At 36.7% G+C, this 24,144-nt stretch overlaps 1 protein-coding gene across 21 annotated transcripts in view; it reads right to left on the bottom strand.

Annotated features, from left to right (window-relative positions):
- Positions 1 to 24,144, bottom strand: part of DLG1 (discs large MAGUK scaffold protein 1) — a 276,675-nt gene that overhangs the window by 133,442 nt on the left and 119,089 nt on the right.

Genomic DNA, 24,144 nt, shown 5'->3' on the forward strand with positions numbered 1-24,144 from the left:
CAGACACAAAAGGATAAATATTGCATGATTCCACTTAAAAGGCTAGTAAGTTTTGTTATACATATTTTACCAATAAAAAAAATACGATAAAAATATTCCAAAAAAGCTTTTAAAAATGCATGAAAACTGGTCCTCTCACACTGCTATTGGATATACAAATTAATGCAAACTTTAGGAAAACTAATTTGTCAGTAAATATCTAGAGCTTTAAAAATGTTTAAACTTGGCTGGGTGCAGTGGCTCACGCCTGTAATCCCAGCACCTTGGGAGGCCGGGGTGGGCGGATCACGAGGTCAGGAGTTCAAGACCAGCTTGGCCAACATGGTAAAACTCCATCTCTACTAAAAAAAAGAAAAAAAAAAGTCCAAACTCTTTGACTTAGTAATTCTAGAACTCTATTCTAAGCAAAAATTTTAAAAGTCAAGGTTTTAAGGTATTCTCATAAGGTGTTTTAAGGTTTTAAGATATTCTTTTGAACATTTTCTATTTGGTCAATTGTGGAATATTTTAAATACCCAAAGGTGTCAGAATGGTTAAGTAAAAAAGTAAAAAATGGAAACTATGTGAGATTGAGGCCAGGCATGGTGGCTCATACCTGTAATCTTAGAGCTTTGGGAGGATGCGGCAGGCAGATCACCTGAGGTCAGGAGTTCAAGACCAGCCTGGCCAACATGGCAAAACCCTACAAAAAAATTCTGAATTCCATATTATGAGCTCAAAATTAATAACAATAGTAACTGATATTCACTGCAATACTTACATGACCTTCCAAGAATGTTTGAAAACCCATAGGTTCTGACTTCTGATTTATGAATGTGTAAGAAAAGTGTGGTGATTTTGTAAGAACTGTGCTTGGATCCAGTGGATATACACAAGGAAAAACCAAACATATACTGATTCCTACCCTTAAACTATACATAAAATTGATTTTAGCTGGTTTGCTGACATAATTGAGAGCAGTAAACAATATAAGACTTCTAGAGGATGATACGGTAGAGTATCATCATGACCTTGGTGCAGATGACCTCTTGAAAGGAAAGTGCATGTTGCGGAAGCCCAAGCAGGGTGAGGAAAGCATCTGTGCGCAGGGGGTGGAAGGGAGGCAATAGCCTGGCAGAGGGTGTTGGAGCCTAAGCATGGCAAGGAGGGTGTCCACATGGACAGAGGAGTGGTGGCAGCCTGACGTGTATGGTTGGAACCCGAGTGAGACAGACAGTATCTATGAGGCAGTAGATGTGGTCTGGCATAAGGTTTTGCGCTGTCAGTGGACTAAATGGGATCTTTTGGAGCCTGAGCAGAGGGAGAAGGGCATCCATCTAGGGCAGCAATAGTGACAGGAGATTGCTTATATACAGAGCATTCTGATCCAATAAATAAATACACGAAGGATATTGACAGCAAGGTTCCTCGTGTCAGAAAAGGGAGTTATAAATATGGAAAGACAGAAAATTAGCATGAGACCTATGGTGTTACACTAAAATTGGAGGTATTAGTGTAAGCAGTTTTCAATATATATAGATAAATACAAAAATAAATATAGACATAAATGTGTGTGTATATATGTGCATAACTCTGCTAACTATGAGGACCTGGGAGCAGTTAACAGCTCCACAGCACCAATACACCTGGCATTCAAATCTTGATTTCTAAATACTCATTCTGAAATTTAAAACAACACAACATGGCCGGGCGTGGGGGCTCACGCCTGTAATCCCAGCACTTTGGGAGGTAGAGGTGGGCAGATCACCTGAGGTCAGGAGTTTGAGACCAGCCTGACCAACATGATGAAACTCCGTCTCTACTAAAAATACCAAAAATTAGCTAGGCGTGGTGGCGGGTACCTGTAATCTCAGCTACTTGGGAGGCTGAGCCAAGAGAATCATTTTGAACCCAGGAGGTGGAGGTTGCAGTGAGCCAAGATCACGCCACTGCACTCCAGCCTGGCCAATAAGAGTGAAAGTCCTTCCCGGGGGGAAACAAAAACCACAAAACAAAACAAAAGCAAACCAAACCATGGGTCTTTGAAGAAATGGCTGATTCCAGTGCTAGAGCTCAGCAAGTACAATATGAGTGTAGACATCCTGCTGTACCAGAAAATAAGGGAAGTGCTCAAAGAGGATGACAAATGACAAAGAAGTTGGCTTGAAGGGCTGCCATTGGCCAGACTGGGAACTATCTGTGACTCAATTATAACAATGGCATAAAATCCACTGAATAAAACTGGAATCTGGGACCCCATACTGATATAAATAAATACACGAATAAACAAATGAAGATAAGAGCATTTCCTTATAACAAAATGCTAACTAAAAATGTAATGATGGAATTATAAAATCATTTGGCAGCCATCACAGTAATAGAGTAATTCATTCAAGAAATATTAATGAATGTTAAAACTTCCTGTTGCTAAGTGAAACGTCCATTTCAGTGGATGAATGGCATATACTCATACAAAAGTGTTTCATTTCAAAACATAATTACAGTGGAGAAATATGCAGATAGTATCTTAATCAAGTGATCAAAGTTAACATCACCAGTAACGGGAAAAATCAAAATCATGTATTATGTGATAAAATGTAATGAAAGTATAATACTTCCAGGATATTTCTACCAAAGAGGTATAACTTGAATCTAATCATTAAACATCAGACAAACCCAAATTGAGTGATACATTACAAAATAACTGGCTGCAGTCATCAAAAGTGTCAAAGTCATGAAAGTCTAACGTTACTTTTTAATTCAACTTTATTCTCTTTTTGAAACGACGTTACTCAGGTAGAACTGATATAAAAAAACTGCACATATTTAATGTATACAATTTGATTGAGTTGCACATACGCATACACCCATGAAGCCATCGCCATAATCAAAGTAACAAACATATCTACCACCTCTAAAAGCTTCCTTGTGCCTCTGTTTTCTGTTTTGTTTTGGTTCTTTTAAGAACACTAAAGTTTATTTTTTAAATGTTTGAAAATGTCACAGATGTAATATGTTAAATTTATTTTCTTATAATAGTCTCCAGCCCTAACAACAGGATAACTGATTAATAATCTACTTTGATAGTCAAAATAAGATAAAAGTACATGCTTATGTCATATTTCAAGGCAAAGCACAACAATTTTCTCCACTGGGTAGCTGCTCTCCAAAAGCCTTTATGATAAACCATGAATCCATTAATATTACATTTTAATCCCACTTGTAACCCTTTGTCTCTGAGCCTCTTCTAGAATCATCTTCTTTAGATGAGGACGTGAACACCATTAAAAAAAATTTCCAGTTTACAGCATCTTAACCCATCCCACTCTCTACAGGGCATTGACCAAATTCCTTGAAACAGAACACAGGCCCCTGCCTCTTCCTTAAGGCCAACACTGCTGAGAAAGTCAACGAGGCATCAACACACACAATTCCCTAACCACAACTGATAACCAATTCTGGTAACAATTACAGAACAACAAAGTAATTCATTTAGTTCACTAGAAACAAAAATACAACTCTAAACAAATAATCCAAAGAAAGCTGACTGATGAGGAACAGCAAAGGTATTGAGGAAGGAGAGAGACCCTCTCACATTGTTTTATATTGTTTTATACTCAGTACCTGTTTTAAGAAAAAACAAGGAAGTGAAACCAAAGACAGGCAGCCCGGTGCCAGGCCCAAAACTGGGCCTGGGCCTGCCTGGCCTAAACCTAGTAGTTAAAAATCAACTCATAACTTAGAAACAAATGTTATTCATAGATTCCAGACATTGTAGAGAAGAACATTGTGAAACTCCCTGCCCTGTTCTGTTTCTCTCTGACTATCAGTGCATGAAACCCTGTCACGTATCCCCTAGATTGCTCAATCACGACCCTTTCATGTGAAATCTTTAGTGTTGTGCACCCTTAAAGGGGCAGAAATTGTGCACTTGGGGAGCTCGGATTTTAAGGCAGTAGCTTGCCAACGCTCCCAGCTGAATAAAGCCCTTCCTTCTACAACTTGGTGTCTGAGAGGTTTTGTCTGCGGCTCGTCCTGCTACATTTCTTTTTTCCCTGACAGGGAAGCAAGGTAACTGATGGACAGCCAAGGCAGCCCCTTAGGTGGCTTGGGCCTGCCCCGTGGAGCATCCCTGCGGGGGACTCCAGCCAGCCTGAGTGGGGCGTTCCAAAGAACGCTCCTGGGCAGGCAATTGCCCCAGTGGAACGCCTCGCCAGAGCAGTGTGTAGCAGACCCCCGCGGAGGAATAACACAGTGGCTGAACACCGGGAAGGAACTGGCACTTGGAGTTCGGACATCTAAAACTTGGTAAGACTAGTCTTTGGAACTTGCCCACTCCATTTGAGTGAAAGCATGGCCTGATCACCCACGGCATGCCTTTATCGGTACTTTGGTTTGGCTTTGGTTTTGACTCGGTTTAAATCGCCTGATGGGACTGGTCTTGGGAACCTGCCTACTCCATTTGAGTGGAAGTGTGGCCTGATCACCCACGGGGTGCCTGTACCAGCACTTTGGTTTTTGTTTTTGACTTGACTTGGATTACTTGATACTATGGTTTTGGTTTTGACCTGGCTTGGATTTCTGGATACTCTGATTTTGGTTTGGTGTAAAAAGCAGAAGTGTGTGTGTGCCCTTTTTACCTGTTTTTTGTTTTGTGGTGTGCGTGTGGTGTGAGCGTGGTGTTTTGTCTCAAAGAAGCATGGGTCCGGCACAAATAAGCCCGCCCCACTAGGAACTATGTTAAAAAGTTTCAAGAAAAGAAAAAAGGGGGGAGGCAGAATTTATATTTAAATAGTTTGTAATAAGTCAGAAAGCTAAGACATGTCGAAAAATTGTCTGCAAAAGTCATAAAAGAAAAAAGTTATAAAACATTTTATGCAAAAAATGTTGTATAATTTAAAAGTAATAAGGCCCCCTTACTACTACTGAAAAAACAGTTTATGTGCAAGGTGTATAAGAAACTTAAAATATACCTTTGGTAAAAAGATTATAAGGAGGCATTAAGAATGTGGATTTCTACCTACATTAAAAGGTTAAAAAATTATTGTTTTAAAAGTTTAAGCAAGTTTTAAAATGTTAATTGTAAAGAAAATTCTGTGTGTAAACATATTAGCTAAAGTTAAACAGGTATCATTCAGTTTTTCTGTGAACTGGACATTAAAGTAAAAATGCAACAGGTTTTTCTTAAAGCATCAACCTGCTCTTTAACAAAAATTATAAAAGGTTAAAAAGAGTCTATAAAATCTTACCTTATGGTCAAACATGAAAAATTGGACAGATATATCTACAAGGTTTTATTAAAATTAAGTTTAACATTAATAACACACTAATATAAAGGTAAAACTTAGCTTATAAAAATCATACAAGCAGCATTATTAAATATAAAATGGTGTTTAGCTTTCTTTGGTGTAAAAACTAATAAAGACAGGTGCTAAAGGAAACATTCATTTTACTAGAGGATCATAGAAGTTAAAGACTTAAACTTTGGCAATTAAGACAGCATACCAAGATGCAAATGCCTGGTTAAAATGGATCAAATATTCCATCTGCACGTTAAACAAAAGCAATTGTTATACTTGTGCATATGGCAGGTCAGAGGCCCTGATAAGGTGGTCCTCCAGTTGACCAGGCGTGGGCTGCATGGTAGCTCTTTTCCAGGATTCTACAGCCTGGAGTAATAAGTCATGCCAGGCTCTCTCTGCTACATCCCAAAGTCCCAGCGGGTCAGCCCCCGAGGGCCATCCAGCTTCCGTCTCCTAACACTAAGTTCACTTCCTGTCTCTCACGGCAAGGAGGAGACTTAGTATTCCTTGGAGACCTGAAGGAATGCAGTGAGCTTAAGAATTTTCAAGAGCTTATCAATCAGTCAGCCCTTGTTCATCCCCGAGCAGATGTGTGGTGGTATTGTGGTGGACCTTTACTGGGCACTCTGCCAAATAACTAGAGTGACACTTGTGCTTTAGTCCATTTGGCTATCCCTTTCACCCTGGCACTTCATCAACCAGAGGGAGAAGAAAAAAAAAATAAGACATTGTAAAGTGAGAGAAGCCCCTTACAGGTCTTTCAACTCTCACATCTATTTAGATGCAACTGGAGCCCCGCAAGGAATACCAAATCAATTTAAAGCTTAAAATCAAAGAGTTACAGGATTTAAGTCAATACTTTGGTAGATGACAGTCAATAAAAATGTAGATTAAACTACATCTATTACAACCAACAGCAACGAGCTTTTCATGAGTTAAAAAGAAAAACTCAAGGCGGCCCCAGCCCTGAGGCAACATGACCTGACAAAACTCTTTACACTCTATGTGCCAGAAAGAGAAAAAAAGGCAGTTGGAGTTTTAACCCAGACTGTAGGGCCCTGGCCAAGGCCGGTGGCCTATCTCTCAAAACAACTAGATGGGGTTTCCAAAGGCTGGCCCCCATGTCCAAGGGCCCTGGCAGCAACAGCCCTGTTAGCACAAGAAGCAGATACGCTAACTCTTAGGCAAAATCTAAACCTAAAGTCCTCCCTTGCTGTGGTGATTTTAATAAATACCAAAGGACACCATTAGCTAACGAATGCTAGACTAACTAGACACCAAAGCTTGCTCTGTGAAAATCCTCGCATAACCACTGAAGTTTGCAACACCCTAAACCCCGCGCCACCTTGCTCCTGGTCTCAGAGAGCCCAGTTAAACTAACTGTGTAAAAGCACTGGACTCAGTTTATTCCAGTGGGCACAACCTCCGAGACCGTCCTTAAACATCAGTAGACTGGGGGCTGTACATGGACGGCAGCAGCCTCGCCAACCCCTGCAAAGTGCCTCTGAAGAAGACAACAGGCCCTGCCTCAGTCACACCCGGAAGCTGACACACTCACGGCCGAACCATGAGGAAACTCATCGCGGGACTCATTTTCCTTACAATTTGGACTTGTACAGTAAGGACTTCGACTGACCTTCCTCAGACTGAGGGCTGTTCCCAGTATATACATCCAGTCACTGAGGTAGGACAAAAGATTGCTACGGTCCTATTATTTTATGGTTATTATAAGTGTACCAGGACTCTTAAAAAAAAAACCTGTTTGTATAATGCTATTCTATCCAAGGTATGTAGCCCAGGAAATAACCAATCTGATGCGTGTTATGACCCATTTTAAGCCTTCCATGATCACAATTTTTAAAGTAAAATTAACGACTGGTCCTTTTCTAGGCGACACAAGTAAAGTAATAGCTAAGACAGAAGAAAGAGGGGTCTCCAAGCATATAACCCTAAAATTTAATGCTTGTGCCACTATCAATAGCAATCGGCATAAAATAAGATGCAGTTCTTTAAATTAAAAAAGATAAAAAAGGTCACATGGCAGGAAATAAGTGTATCTGCCATGAATTAAGCTCATGTGCAAATGTGTGTAATTACTGGTCTTGTGTCATCTAGACTACTTAAAAAATGGATGGGAAAAAATCCTATTTAGCTCCAAAAAGGAGAAGGCAGCACCTCCTGTACGAGTGGAAGCTGCAACCCCTTGAAATTAATAATTACAAATCCCTTGAACCCAAGGCAGAAAAAAAGGAGCACACGTATCTCTGGGCATCAATAAGAAAAGACTAGGTCCTACAGTTACTATCTTAGTAAAAGAGGAGGTTCGTAAACTCTCTCTGCAACCAGTATTTCAGACTTTCTATAATGAACTAAATGTGCCAGTATCAGAAACTCCAGGAAAACCCAGAAATTTGTTTTTGCAATTAGCCGAGCATGTAGCCCAGTCTCTAAATGTCACTTCATGTTATGTTTGTAAAAAAAACTGTAATAAGAGATCAATGGCCATAAGAAGGCTGAGAATTAGTGCCTACAGACCTAGTTCCTGATCCAGGAAAAAAAAAAAAAAATCACCCTGATCATCTCTAAGTTCTAAAAGTCTCAATTATTGGACAATATCGCATAGCTAGAAAAAGGAAAAAATTCACTCATTCTGTAAGATGACTTAGTTGTCCGGGGCAAAAACTATATAATGGTACTGCAAACAAAACAAAACACAACAAAACAAAACAAAAAAACAACAAAAACAGTTAGATGGTGGAGTTCCAATTACACAGACAGAGATCCATTCAGTAAATTTCCAAGGTCGCAGACTGTGTGGGTCCACCCACAATTCCACTGGGACTGGACTGCCCCCACCAGGTTATACTAAATATGTAGACATAGAGCCTACACTAAGCTGCCTGACCAGTGGACAGGTAGTTGTGTTGTTGGCACTATTAAACCATCTTTCTTCCTACCGCCCATAAAAAAAGGTGAACTCCTGGGCTTCCCTGTCAATGTTTCCCGTGGAAAACGAAGCATAGCCATAGGTAACCGAAAAGATGATGAATGACCTCCTAAAAAATTATATAATACTATAGGCCCGCCACTTAGACACAAGATGGCTCATGGGGATACTGGACCCCCATTTACATGCTCAACCAAATCATACAGTTACAAGCTGTTTTAGAAATCATCACTAATAAAACCAGCCAAGCCTTGATTATTCTGGCCCGGCAAGAAACTCAGGTAGAAATGCTATCTATCAAAATAGACTGGCTCTCAACTACTTGCTATCAGCTGAAAGAGAGGTCTACAAGACATTTAACTTTACTAATTACTGTCTACATACAGATAATCAAAGGCAAGTCAAGACACAGTTAAAAATACGACAAACCTGACACACGTGCCCATACAAGTGTAGCACGAATTCGACCCTGAAGCCTTGTTTAAAAATTAGTTTCTAGCACTAGGAAGATTTAAAACTCTGGTAATAAAAGTTATAATAGTAATAAGAACCTGCTTACTGCTCCCTTGTTTGCTATGTGTACTTCTTCAAATGATAAAAAACTTCATGGCTACTTTAGCTCACCAAAATGCTTCAGCCCAAGTGTACCATGTAAATCACTATCAATCGATTGCACAAAAAGACATAAGTAGCAGAAATAAGAGAACTCCCACTAATAATGAGTCTCAAAGGGGGGAAATGAGGAAAGAGAGGGACCCTCTCACATTGTTTTATACTCAGTACCTGTTTTAAGAAGAAACAAGGAAGTGAAACCAAAGACAGGCAGCCCAGCGCCAGGCCCAAAACTGGGCCTTGGGCCTGCCTGGCATAAACCTAGTAGTTAAGAATCAACTCATAACTTAGAAACAAATGTTATTCACAGATTCCAGACATTGTAGAGAAGAACACTGTGAAACTCCCTGCCCTGTTCTGTTTCTATCAGTGCATGAAACCCTGTCACGTACCCCCTAGATTGCTCAATCAATCACGACCCTTTCACGTGAAATCTTTAGTGTTGTGAGCCCTTAAAAGGGACAAAAATTGTGCACTCGGGAGCTCCGATTTTAAGGCAGTAGCTTGCCGACGCTCCCAGCTGAATAAAGCCCTTCCTTCTACAACTCGGTGTCTGAGAGGTGTTCTCTGCGGTTCATCCTGCTGCAATATTAGATCTGGTAATAGGATGCTTTGGGCGCAGCTTTCAGAGCATGGTAAAACTCTGGGGAGCTGTATAAGATTCTAAATTAGAAAACGTCAAACTTAAGATTTTAATACAAATAACGAGGCAGCAATATACAGTAACCATTATATTTTAGTTATTACTGAAAATAATTCAGTATAGCATTTTAAACTTGAAAAATCTTATATAACTATTTCATTAGACAGAGACTGTTATGCCATCATCCTTGTTCTGCTCCATCTGTATCACTCAATAAAATCGGATCTAGAGTTTTTCTGTTGTTGTTTTAAAAAAAAATCTTGGCCACGTGACTATCAACGGTCTCAGTTGTTTCTATCCATAGCAACACCATGGAATCATTAGCCTCTGCGGCTGCCTTCAGAGACTTGTTTCCATGGCAACAGAGGCTATGATATTAACACTGTCACAAGGAACACTGCAGAAAACTGTAAATTTCTGTAAAATTGGATACATTGTACTTATTTTAAAGTACGTTTTAAAAAGCAGTATCGAATGGATGGCTATCTGAAAAAATGTTTAAAGTGATTTGTTTTTAGAGATTCTTAATTTTCTCTACAGCTTTATATTTTACATTTAAGATCTTAAAATTATAAAACCAGCATTTAAAACACAGATTTTCATAAAGTGATCAGAACACTCATTACATACAGCCATATGCATCTGCTCTGCATGTCCACATTTATGACCATGTACCGCCCTCCCTCACTTCGACTCATTGAAAAATAAATGTACACTGAATGAGCCTACTACTTTTATTAAAGCCCTTTCTGCTTAAAGCAGCTCAAGTGGTTTTTATTACGCGCATATGAATCCTGATTAATACAGGAAGAGACAGAAGGGAATTAGGAGTCCACTGCAATAATCCAGCTGAAAGGTTATTGGTGGCTTGAACTGAATGGTGGTAATGGACATATGAGTAGTCAAATCAAGATACATTTTGAATACAGAGTTGGTATATCTTGGTGACTGATGGGAAGTCTGGAGTGAGGAAGGCCTGTTAACACAATAGCCACTAAAAATCATCTTTTATACAACAGTTCGACTCAGGCATAAAAGAGTTGCAAGGCTATCTAATTATATTTAAAACCATTTTCTCACTAAATAATTATTAAAATGACTTTCATAGCATAAGATGCAACTCCAAAGACAATAAATGAACATACTATCTGATAACTAATAATGCTTATATTTCACATTAACATGTTATATGAATAGAGTAAACTGATCTAAGAATATACACAAAGATTCACTACTGTATTTTTTTAATTTAACTTTTAAGTTCAGGGGTACCTGTGCAAGTTTGTTACATAGGTAAACTTTTGCCACTGGGATTTGTTGTACAGATTATTTCATCACCCACATATTAAGAATAGTACCCATTTAGTTATTTTTCCTGATCTTCTCCCTCCTCCTACTCTCCACCCTCAGACAGGGCCCAATGTGTATTGTTCCCCTCTATGCGTCCACGTGTTCTCATCACTGAGCTCCCACTTGTAAGTGAGAACATGCGGTATTTCATTTTTTCTTCCTGCATTAGTGTGCTAACGATAATGCCCTCCAGCTCCATCCATGTTTCTGCAAAGGACATGATCTCATTCATTTTTATTGTTGCATAGTATTCCACGGTGTATATGTGCCCCATTTTCTTTATCCAGTCTACCACTGATGGGCATCTAGGTTGACTGCATGTCTTTGCTACTGTGAATAGTGCTGCAATTAACCTGTGTCTTCATGTCTTTATAATAGAACAATTTCTATTCCTTTGAGTATACACCCAGTGACAGGATTGCTGGGTTGAATGGTATTTCTGTTTTTAGGTCTTTGAGGAACCACCACGTTGTCTTCCATAATGTCTGAACTAATTTACACTCCCACCAACAGGGTATAAGTGTTCCTTTTTCTCCACAAACTTGCCAGCATCTGTTGTTTTGATTTTTTAGTAGTAGCCATTCTGAATGGTGTGAGATGGTATATCTCGTTGTGGTTTTGATTTGCATTTCTCTAATGATCGGTGACGCTAAGCTTTTTTTCATGATTGTTGGCCCCGCTTTTGAAAAGTGTGTTTATGTCCTTTACTCACTTTTAATGGGATTGTTTTTCGCTTGTAAATTTAAGTTCCTTATAGACGCTGGATATTAGACCTTTTTCAGATGCATAGTTTGCAAAAATTTTCTTCCATTCTGTAGGTTATCTGTTCACTCTGTTGACAGCTTCCTTTGCTGTGCAGAAGCTCTTTAATTAAATCCCATTTGTCAATTTTTGCTTTTGTTGCAATTGCTTTTAGTGTCTTCATGATGAAATCTTTGCCTGTTCCTCTATCCAGAATGGTACTGCCTGGGTTGTCTTCTTAGGTTGTCTTATAGTTTTGGGTTTTACATTTAAGTCTTTACTCTATCTTGAGTTAATTTTTGTATACGTACTTCCATATTTTTAGAGAAAATGAGATATATGAACTAGCAAATCTTTTGGTACCAATACCTTAGATGGCAAGGAAAAGTACCAACTGTCGTGTCACTGTGGGTTAGTAAGGATCTTATTTTGGTTTTGTATGGCATAATTAATATTCTTAATCTAAGTTCTTTGGTTCTTTGTTTAAAGATGTATTATGCTGTAATGTGGCATGTTTCTCTGATTAAATGTCAAAGAAGTTATTTAAAAGTAAGAGAGAAACTAAAAAAAAAAACTGCAAGCCTTTTGAATGTTTATAGAAGGATAAAATACAGCACAGTAAATTTATAAAAACTCTGCTTAGGAATCATTATACTCAACAGGGGTCCAGTACCTTCAGAAAAAGGTGATTTTTATGGTTTAAATCTGTTTTTTTTTTTTTTTTTTTTTTTTTTTTTTTTTTAATTCAAATGCCCTTTTGCCCTGTCACTGCAAACAGGTATGTTCCACATAAGCCGGTACAGTCAAAACCCAACAATATGTCATTTGAACCAGCTTCATATGACTTCGATGTCATAAGTATCTCAGAAGCAAACACTTATAAAACTAAATGCATTTTTAAACAAATAACTAAGGGTATTAAAATGTAAATCATTACATTTAAAACAAAACGGGTAAATAGGAAAACACCTCTAGGAATTAATTCTGTTACAGAAACATGAGTACAAGTATGTTAGTACAGACAGAGATGAATTTAATCAGCACTCTAAAATGACTTGGGCAATAGATTGGGTAGTACAGACAGATCATCTAGTCCATGAATCTATCTCTACTTGCGAGATTCATAATATTCAGTTAAGGTTTCTGATCCCTTCTGAATACTGAAAAGACAGTATTCTATCAGCATTTAGATGACAATCCTGTCCTAGTAAAGGATGAGCCAAACACTAAAAATTTAAAGTAAACAGAGACCTAAAACTTAAAGATATGGTTACATAATTGACAAATGGGGATGAAATTACCATTTGCAATGTTTACCTGATTTTTATCAGAATGTGGCTAGAGAAATAAGCACAACCACAGACTTCATGACTAATAATCTAAAAGGGCCCTTAATGCTTCCCAGTAATCAGATTTGCCTTGTATTATTCATCCTCTACAAGTCCCTAATGATTCACGTCCGTTACCACTCTCTCGAGTTGTCTTCTTTTATTTCCGCCACACAAATACACACATTTTCTATTGTTTCTTTCCTTTATTTTTCCTCCAGAATACCATATACACTCACACGTCACATATCAACATTTTGGTCAATGATGGTCCCTATGTACAAAATTATAATGGAGGTGAAAAATTTCTACTGCCTAGTGATGTCATAGCCATTGTAATGTTGCAGTATAATGTATCACACATGCGGTGATGCTGGTGTAAACAAATATACTTCACTGCCAGTCGTACAGAAGTGTAATACATATAACTACGTATGGTACATAAAACTTCAGAATGATAATTAACAACTATTTTACTGGTTTGCATATTTATTATAGTATACTTTTCATCTTCTGTATATTTATCATATACAAAAATAAATAGACACTGTATTCCCATTAAGTGACATGTGACTGTGTTTTGGATAATTATATTTATTATGTCTCCTTCTACTTTAATATAAGAGCAGATTTCTGTTCTGTTCACTCCTATATGCTCAGTGTCTAGAAAAGTACACATAGGAAGTGTTTAATATATATCTGTTGAATGAATAAAACCATGTGACTGTCAAAACAGATCAATTTAATCAGCACTCTAAAATGACTTGGGCAATAGATTGGAGAGGTACAGTCTTCCTTCCCCTACCCACTTTCATGCAATATACATAGCAGACATTGCTAAAAGGTTCTTTCTGTGTTTCTGGGCAGCCACCACCAATCAGAAGGTGTTCAAGATGTTTTGCAGTTTGATAACCTTAGAACAGAAGTTTCAAAATGTAAAAAATTACCAGTTTCATGTTGTTCTCTAGCAGTAACTAATTGCCTAATAACGTCCCATTTGAAAATAAACATGTCTTAGTCAAGCATATTTGCTCAAAATATTTTCATCTCTTTTCTACTCAAACTGCATTAGGAAGTACAACTGCTCACTGAGGGCTGGTGCCCTTCCTCTGAGGTTCCACTAATCTCAGCTGGTGTCCTTTGTTCCCTACAGGTAGCCACTTCTGTAAGGTACTCTCGATTTTACCTTGGCATTCCCATTTTGCCTTTTCAGTTCTCCAATATTTATCTAACCAATCCCATGTATTGTATTTTTCCTGTTAAAATAGTTGCTGTGGTTTCTGTTTTCCTGGCTTCACCCTATTAAAGTTACCAACCTTCTAGCTAAAACATGGTTTCTTCTCCGTATCTCTAGATTCCTCATTTAAAGGTCAGAATGTTTTGTTGAAATGAAAATGGTGGTGGTGGTGGTGGATAAAAGGGTAGTGATAAAGATGATGATGACCTTACTGATGTAATGTACTATAATAACTGCTTTGCACATATTGTCTCATTTAATTCTCATTAAATTTTCTACAGATGAGGAAACAAGACTCAGTATTGAGGTAATTTGCCCAAGGTGGCACAGGCGATATGGCAGAATATAAATGTAAATCCAGGTCACCATCCTCTAAAGACAGTACACTTACCTAGTACACTTTACTTATCTCTTTAAAATAGTTCAAAAAGAGTTTTGTCTTTACTGTTACCACTATATTTTACTGCAAAGACAATATACATTACCTGTAAAAAGAAAGAAATACTCCATCAATCCTTAGATCAGGGGTTAGCAAACATTTTCGTACACAACAACAAAAAAAGAAGCTTTATGGACCATGCAGTAATTGTTGCAACTATCCAACACCGCTACCGCAGTTCAAAAGTAGCCATACACAATGCACAAACAGGCATGGCTGTGTTCCAAGAAAACTTTATTTGCAAGGCAGGGCGTGGTGGTTCATGCCTGTAATAATCCCAGCCAGCACTTTGGAGGCCGAGGCAGGTGGATCACATGAGGGCAGTAGTTTAAAACCAGCCTGGCCAACATGGCGAAACCCAATTAGTCAGGTATGGTGGTGCACATCTGTAATCCCAGCTACTTGGGAGGCTGGGGCATAAGAATCACTTGAACCCGGGAGGTGGAGGTTGCAATGGGCTGAGATCATGCCACTGCACTCCAGCCTTGGCGACACAGTGAGACTCTGTCTCAAAAACAAAACAAAACAAAACAAACTTTATTTACAAAAACAGGTGGCAGGCTACATTTGGCCTGCAGATTGTAGCTTGCTGATTCCTGCTTTAGCTGTTTTTTAAAAAGGGGAAAGAAAAGGCTAAGTCAATGAAGAAAACAGAAAATGGCTTTAAGACACCTATGTTAACCTTTAAACCGTAATTGGCTTAATTCTGTTGTAATTCTTTAACACTATGGCTTAAAAACTAGCAATTATTCTATAATAAAAATAAGCCAACTCCCTCTCCTCCAAAACCATGAAAGCGACAATTTAAAAACCAAGCAAACAAGATATACATATGGAAATTTCAAGTTTCACCTACAGTTCTTTAAAATAGTTTCAATTAAAAAGTCTATATAATAAAGCTGTGCTCTTACAACTGAACAAATTTTGATTTTGCCTCTATACTGAATATAGCCTTCCAGTTTGGAAAAAAAGTGATTAAAATGATATGATTTTTGTTCCCTCTTTTCTTCGTTCTCCCTTCAAAATCCTGCTGTGGTACTTAGTTTGGCTAAAACAATTAATTCTTAAGATGGATACACGTCTTGTTTGTTTTCCCTCTATCTTACAAAATACTTCTCAACTGATTTCTTTCCAAATGTATAACCCTTTGACACATCAGATCATCCTACCAAGATTAGTCAGATTTATATATGGATAAATGAGGGTGGGATCTGTTTTAATTTTAAAAGGTTATAATCTCCAATTCTTCTTCTCAGAACAAAACAACAAAAATTGTAAAGCAATCATTTTGGTTCCATTCTGTCACAGCTGTAACTTCTTCACTTTTGAGTCCGTAAGTCAGAGGTTTGATTTCACAGATACTGAAAATACTGTTCAGAAATGCAACCAAATTGGGGCTTAAAGGAAAAAGAATGAACAGGAAGTGCTCCTGTTACCAAGTGCGGAGGGAGAAATCTTTAAATAAATGCCTGGAGGGGCTTACGCTGTGTTTAGGCTTCTGCAAGAATTCCACTGCTCCCAGGGGTCACTGCCACTTGGTTTGTATTTGCATATGCCTGTAAAATTACCACATCAGTTGGTTTAAAATTTTCGTTAAAAGGTGGTAATTGTAGGCTACTGTTCTCTACACAGTCTGAACAACTATTTTTACCTTTATCAAAATTCTAAACTTTGCTATAAAAATGGAGGGCTGAAAACGTTATCTAAATAATAGTGCCGGGAAGTACAAGGAATAATTAAAGAAAATGTCTTTAAAGAAATTGATACTAAGTAAAATTTTCATGATAAAAATTTAAGTTCTTCAGATACGTAACAGTATAAATGCTTCACAATTTTTTCACAGAAGGATATGAATTACTTCTGAAATTCACAACTTTACAAAATCCAGTAACATAGACTTGCTAGTTTTGAAGCCACAGTGTTACATAAAAATGGCTTGGGAAATTTACAGTGATCCAATATTATTTAGAAGTTCCAAACCTCCACTTAGCCAACAGCAGATTAAATAAAAATTAACACCTGTATAACATCTGTTTATTCATTCAACAAATATTTATCAAGTGTATTCGCCATGCTAGGCTCTGGGGACACCAAGGGAAAAAAACCACACACCTTGTAGCACTAGCTCTTGTGAAACTTATGGTTTAGTGGCTGACATTAAACAAAATCATCATCCAAATGACTACTGAATTAGAGCTGTGGTTAAGAGGTATGAAGTACAATTCTCATGCAAACAAACACTGCTTGAAAATAAAGGAGAAAAATATTGCTCAGGCTGACTCGCCCTGATCCCATGAGCATGTTCAGTCACTTTTCAGCACTGTTATTAACACATTAGTTTAAAGGTTAACTTTAAAACGTGTCTGAATATATTAAGAATATATAAATTATAGTCTGTGAAACTTCTTTCTTTTTGCCTATCTATCCTTGACAGAAAGGCCATCTAAACAATCAAGACACTATACAGAAGCTACAAAGATGAATACAACACACTTCCTAACTATAAAGACTATATCATAAATTTCAAATGTCTTCAAGCTAAGCCAATCTAATCTACGTTAACATACCAATTTTATAGTTTTTAATAGACTTTATATATTTTTAGAGCAGTTTTAGCTCCCTGCTCACACACACAAACTACCCATTATCAACATCCCTGCATTGGAATGGTATATTTGTCACAATCAATAAGCCCACACTGACACATCACAAAGTCCATAATTTACATCAGCGTTGACTGTGGGGGCTGGATATTCTACGGGTTTTGACACGTGTTTAATGATGTTTCCACCATTATAGTATCATACAGAATAGCTTTACTGTCCTAAAAATCCTCTGTGCTCTATAATTTATCCCTCTCCCCTAACCCCTAGCAACCACGATCTTTTTATTGTTTCCATAGTTTTGCCTTTTCCAGAATGTCATCTAGTTGGAAACAAAGTGTGTGTATCCTTTTCAGGTTGGCTTTTTTCACCTGGTAATATTCATTTAAGGTTCCTCCATGTCTTTTCATGGCTTGATAGCTCATTTCTTTTAGTGCTGAATCATATTCCATTGTCTGAATGTACCATACTTTATCCACTCACATACTGAGGAACATTTTGGTTGCTTCTAGGTCTTGGCAATTATGAATATAGCTGTTATAAACATCTCTGTACAGGTTTCTGTGTGGATGTAAGTTTTCAATTCATTTGGGTAACTACCAAGGAGTACAATTGCTGGATCGTATGGTCAATTTTGTCATTCAAAAAAGCTTATATAACCATTGTAATCAACGACTTTTTGTTTAATCTTCATCTCTATGCTTTTCTAGAGTGTCCTATCGTACAAATGATAAAAATTTTATTTTTATTTTTTGTATTTATTTATTTATTTTTATTTATTGTACAAATGATAAAAATGTGTTTGAACAGTTTAAGAACCAATTTTTGAGTCAGTACATGCAGGTGCACTGTAAAAGTTTCCAGAAAAATAGAAACATAAAACAGATCCTACAACATTTTTTGTGTGAAAGGGGGAACAACTGATTTCCAAGTCTGAGTTATCGTATTAATTTCACAAAGTTAGCAGCCTTGTGAGTAGAAAATTAAGAAACAAATGTGTCTGCCAAGAGTCAGCATCTCATAATCAGTACAACAGCATTTCTATCCTAACTGTGAATGTTTGGTTAGTCAATACCAAAGGAGACGATTTCCACCAATTTCCCTGGAAAATAACCTATCAATCAGAGTTAGCAGTTTCAAAACAGTTTAAGAAGACTGTCTACCTACCCTACCGTATATGTAGTCTACTTTTTAGTACAAAGGCACTACACTAATGAATATGAACAATTCCATTCCTTGGAGATGAAGAAAAAAAAATTTTATCACAAAATATTTTATTACCATTACACATGAGACAAAATGAATGTAATATGTATCAATAAAATGGTTAGGTCAATTAATCTAGGATGGTCCAAGATGGAGATGTCTTGGTGTGCATTTCAGATCTGTTGCCTGGTGGGAATAGTCAGAAAATAAATGGTTGCAACAGAGTGATCCCATATTCCTCTATTTACTTGGGAAGTCTGTATTTACGCCTGTTGTCTCACTTTAATTATTAATGGTTCCCTCTTTTCATTAAGGTATCCTAGTTTGGTCTGAGTTATACAGTTATCCCAGTTTTGAGGAAATTGAATGGTTTCTCCTCTCTTCTCTCCCTACCTCATTTCCTTGTGTGTATTTCTTCTCAGAGGGCAAGTAAGAATCATCAGCTAGAGAACTATTACAATGCTAAAGAAAGTGTGATGCATGCTGCACAGAAAGTTTAAGGGAAAAGACAAACCATCTGCTTCCGCCCTCCTTAGCACAAGTTCGTATGTCCCTGTCTCTTCACTCATTCATCAAGTATTTTCTGGTTATCTACAACGTGCCAGCCACTGTCACAGAAACTGAGGACACAACAATAAACAAAACAGAAAAACCCACCCACAGGGAGCTAACAGTCAGCCAAGTAAAAAGACAGATAAAAAATTTATGATAATGAAGAATCAGGTAAGAAGACAGAGTAATGTCTGGAGTGAAGGGGTGCTACCTTAGGGGAAGCAAAGAATATTAACAAGAGAGAAATTAGACGTCTACTGCTGCAGTTCAGGCAACAAATTATTGACTCAGTAGTTGCAGAAGTGTTGAAAAGTGGCCAGATCATAAATATATCTTGAATATTAAGCCAACAGGATTTGGTATTAGACTGGATATGGAGCAAAGAAAAAAGGAATACAAGATAATGTTAAGGGTTTTTGTCTTCAGCATCTTAGTGAATGGCATACTGAATAAAGAAGATTGAGACCAATAAAACTAGAAATTCCCTTTTTAATATGTTACTTTTCAGATGCTTAACCGAAGTGGAAATACCGAGTAGAAAGTTAGACATAAAAGTCTAATGTATAGGGATTAACTCCGGAATAAAGATAGAAATATTGATGGTATTTAAGGGCATAGGACTAGATAAGATCACCTGAAATGTGAGTATAAAAAGAGAGTTCAAAGACAGAGCCCTGAGACATTTGAACAGTTAGCAGCAGGAAAAAGGAGGATACTATAAAAGAAAATGAGGCCGGTAGAATATTAAAAGAGCAGTACTATCCACAAGTCAAAGGAGAAAAAAAGAATTTAGAAGAGGGAGTAATCAATTGTGTTAACAGTGTTGTAGGGTCAAGTAAAACGAACACTGAGAACTGGCCATTGGATTTGATAATCTACACTCATACAAAGAGGGTTTTTTGGCTGGCTGTTTTAATGAAAGATATTATAGCAGGGGTATATCCTGATGGGACTTACAGAGGCAAGTCTAGGGGCAGTATAGAGGCAAGATAGATGATGCCGTAAAGAGAGAAGGGGATTTTGGAAGTTCTTAAACAACCAAAGGGACTAAGATCTAGTACCGAAGTGAATGGGTGAGTTTCAAGCACACAGACAGTTCATTTATTTTAACAGGCTGGAACACAGAGCAAGATTATTTATTTGAGAATAAGAGCAGGAATTAGGTATTAGAAGTTTCATGTGCAGTCTGTGAGTTGGTATAGAGAAGGCAGAGCTGCAATCTGGATGGTTTGGACTTTTTGTAGTGACTGAGGCTAAAAGGGATGTAGGATCTAAAAATAGTCCTAATGATATGTTTCGGGGATGTTTAGGGGAGCTTGGTAAGAAGTGGATAATCACTTAAATTTAGTCATCTACATGTGACTGGTTTTTACCAATTTGTAGAAGGGAGTGCTAGGAGGGGAGGAAAGGTCAAAAACCTGGTAGTCTCATCAAGAATTTGAAAGGCTCTTTGGGGCACCTCCCTTAAACCCTGTAACTAAAGGGGTTGAGACCTCTGGTTCTTAAAAAAAGTGGACGGCTTGTACTTACAAGTTAACTTCATCAGTCAACAATAGTTAGTGAATGTTTGAATGTACTGTACTATCCGAGGTGCTATAATTCCTAATAATCTATGTCTGAATTTGTTCATATACTATTAGAGTTAAATGATACAAAAATAACAGGTGCACCTAATTCTAATGTAGCACTTACTATGTGCCAGATGCTGTTCTAAGTACTTTATTAATATATACATTAAATGATTTGGTAGAAGTTACTCAATGACACTGATACTGTTGTTATTATCTCCTGGACAACATATCCAATGCATAGCTCTAAAAATTAAATCCTCTTTAACTTAAAAGGCACCTGTTTAGGACAAACAATATTTTTTAAGTATACAAATTAGCCTAAATATTTTTCCACACAGGTACTTGAACAATGTTTTCCTGTATTTTTAACTTAGGACAGGGTTTTTCCTCTAGGCAGATTATTCAACTCAGCTAATATTTACTCTTTAAGAAAATTTTACTATTCTATTTCAATTCTGACAAGTTATGTCTGTTCCATGTTTCTAGGAATAGAGCTCTGCTGCTCTTAGCTTAATTTGGCATGTTAATTGCTTTTTTTGAGGGGTGGGGGAGCTTTCTGAATATGTATAATGATCTTATATGTTGAGATTTTCAAGTAGTCCAAAATGTATGAAGAGTTGCTATACACACATTCAAAATGACCGAACACTTCACAGCTATTTAAAGTTCATAAGATTACTACTGTCATTAATAAATGTTGATATCACTAAGTAAATACAACTTTTCACCTAGGTGTTAATCAAGTAAAGTCTAGAAGCACTGCGCTGGCGTTCTTTAAAACCCTGCTGAATATAAAAACTGGTCCCAGATTGGAACAGGACTGCGTATGCTAAGTAGGACGGGGCAGATTATTAAGTGATCCTAAACACAAGAATAGGAGGGATGCTGAGGGTGAGGAACCAAGGAGGGCTTGGCAACGCACAGAGAACTTTTTCTATATTAAATGGTTTGAAATTAAGGACAAAACCACTATGAAGCCTCAAACAGAAAAAGTTTTCACCAATGTAATTCATAAGAAACTCATTTTAATTTAACATTAAAAAACAAAATAACCCCTCAAAAAACTCACAATGTAAAATGAGATACAATCAAATGATAAAACTTAGAGGCAGTCTGTAAGCTATTTGGTTATCACTACTGAGTGGGGACTGAGAGGGGTGAGGAAATCAGGGGCATCCGGGAAGTGTGACTGGAGGATAATATGAAGAATGGAGGGGAAGAAAAGGCTGTGGAAAAGGCAGTGGAAAAGGAGATGGGCTGCTGGGAAAAACCAAAGACACTTGTGAGGGAAGAGAGAAGATCCAACCAATACAGGTACTCAAGAGGTATCAGATTAGGTTGTCATGTTTTGGAAGGCCAGGAGATAACATTTGAGGAGAATGGAATAAAAATTAATTCTATAAGCATTTATTAACACCAACTACATGCCAAACCCTAACTGAGGAGCTAGGTGTCTTGCAAAAGTTTATAACCACTCAACTTCCTTATCATTCAAAAAACATTAATGACTTCCTACTGAGTCCCAGGTACCATAGTAGAACATGGCACACAATCTTAGTTATGAACATGAATACCTCCAGCAGACAAGCAATTTAAATGAATCTATAAAGTACAGGTTCTTTTTATGTACAGTGATATATTTAGGGGGATATTAAACCAGGTAATTTTTATACTATAATTGGGGGGATACTAAACCAGATAATTTTCATACTAATAGAACTTGACTTATAACAACTCTCCAATCTGCAAAAAGTATCATGTGGCTTAGTGATAAGGAATTAGATTCAAAGGTAATCTTTCTATCAAATCTTAAAGAGTATTTTTGACACCAGTGAAATAAGAGACCTCTGTTATTTACCAATCACAGTACAAATCACCCTATTATATTCAAAGGTATATATTATATGCTCAAAGTATGAAATTTCAATCTACGTTGTTTCTAACAATAAATCCCTTGGTGCTGCAAAAGAAAGCGCCAGCCAGGAGTCAGTAAGTGAAATTTAAAAAAATATTCTAGCATCAGCTAAGATCCAATTACACCTAAACTTATTTTTCAGTCCTATATTTTAACTTGTAAAATGAACTCCAGTAAGTTATAAAAAAATTAGATATATAAACTATCCAATGTATCAGTTATAAAAATGTATAAAATGAAAAACAAAATGTGGGTACTCCAGTGCACGAAAAACAGAAGCTAAAACCTCTACCCTAATACCTGTATTTCTAGAAATAAAATAGAAAGGTAATGAAAAAGACAAGATGAGAATCAGGAAAGAGATCTGAAAGAAATAAAAACTATTAATAACTCACATATTAGCATGCAGGAATACTCTGAACCAAAGTGGGTAAGGGGATAACATTTAAAATGGCTTTGTAGAATTGATCAGCAAATAGAGGTCATGACTATTTTAGCGCAATGATAGCAACGTTTTGCTCCAACTCCCAAGTAACTATAATGTAATTCTGTGGTTTCAACAGCTTATACATGAACTACTTTTCCTGTCTTTTCATTTGCATGCTTTTAATAAACTGAGTGACAAATATATCAATGCTAGTGTTATCTGTGTATACATATATAGAAGGGTGTGTATTTACATAAACCATATATATATAAAAAGTTTTAAAGATATCTTTTTTGTTGACAATGGAAAATACCACGTAGTATTATCTACAATGAGTAACACTGTCAACCTTTAGTCTTTGCATCCTTTTGTGATATATATAATTGTAGTCAAAATAAGGTTAGTAAAATTCATGGGGCAGTATTCAATTTAAGAGTTAAATCAATGGTTGCCCATTCAATAAGTTTTGATTGTAACTTAACCTCAATGCCTACGTAATGACTCCCCCTTCCTAGGTAATTCTATTTCTCCCAAATATTTAAGAAAAATAAGCAGAATTTCTTACTTAAGAAAGCTGATGTTATTTTAAATCCACACTTTTAAAAGACAATTATTCTAGTAACCAAAAACAGTAAAGAAATTTATAAAAAATATACAAAGAAATATAGAACTGTTGACAGTTATAGTTTATATTTATTGTGCTGCTTCTATTATTTTCTTTAAAAGATAGCTTTAAGGGAATTTATTTTAAAAGGTCCTAAGGAATGTGTATGTATGTATTTTCTTAATTTAAATATCACTGATGTCAGAGGACAAATGCATTCTCAACTTATTTTTAAATTAGACAATTTATCATCCTTTTATTTTTACTAAAGTTGAACTGACTGCTTAAAAATATTTAGAAATATGAATATTTCCCCAAACCACCCCTGTACCAAACAATAGGTATTTCATTCAAACAATTATTAATTTTTCTTTATTTTTCCTCCTATAGACAATAGCTCATTTCCTCAAAAAGTGGTGTTACGTGATTTTTTTAAAATTTTGAGACTTTTAGTATTTGCTCAACTCTTTAAATTGTGATTTTAATATGTGAAAAAATATTCCATGACTGTGTAATTGCACAAGTTCACTAATTTCAAATTAAGCTAGATAAATAATATTTACAAAAAAGGATTCATTAAATTCCTTGAATAAGCCATAATATAGCTAAGATGTAAGTATATATAATACTAGCCAATTATTAATTGAATCTATTTTCAAAACACTGAAAAATGAAAATATTTCAAAG

The sequence above is a fragment of the Macaca mulatta genome, chromosome 2 (assembly GCF_049350105.2).
Source record: "Macaca mulatta isolate MMU2019108-1 chromosome 2, T2T-MMU8v2.0, whole genome shotgun sequence".
Lineage (NCBI taxonomy): Eukaryota > Metazoa > Chordata > Mammalia > Primates > Cercopithecidae > Macaca > Macaca mulatta.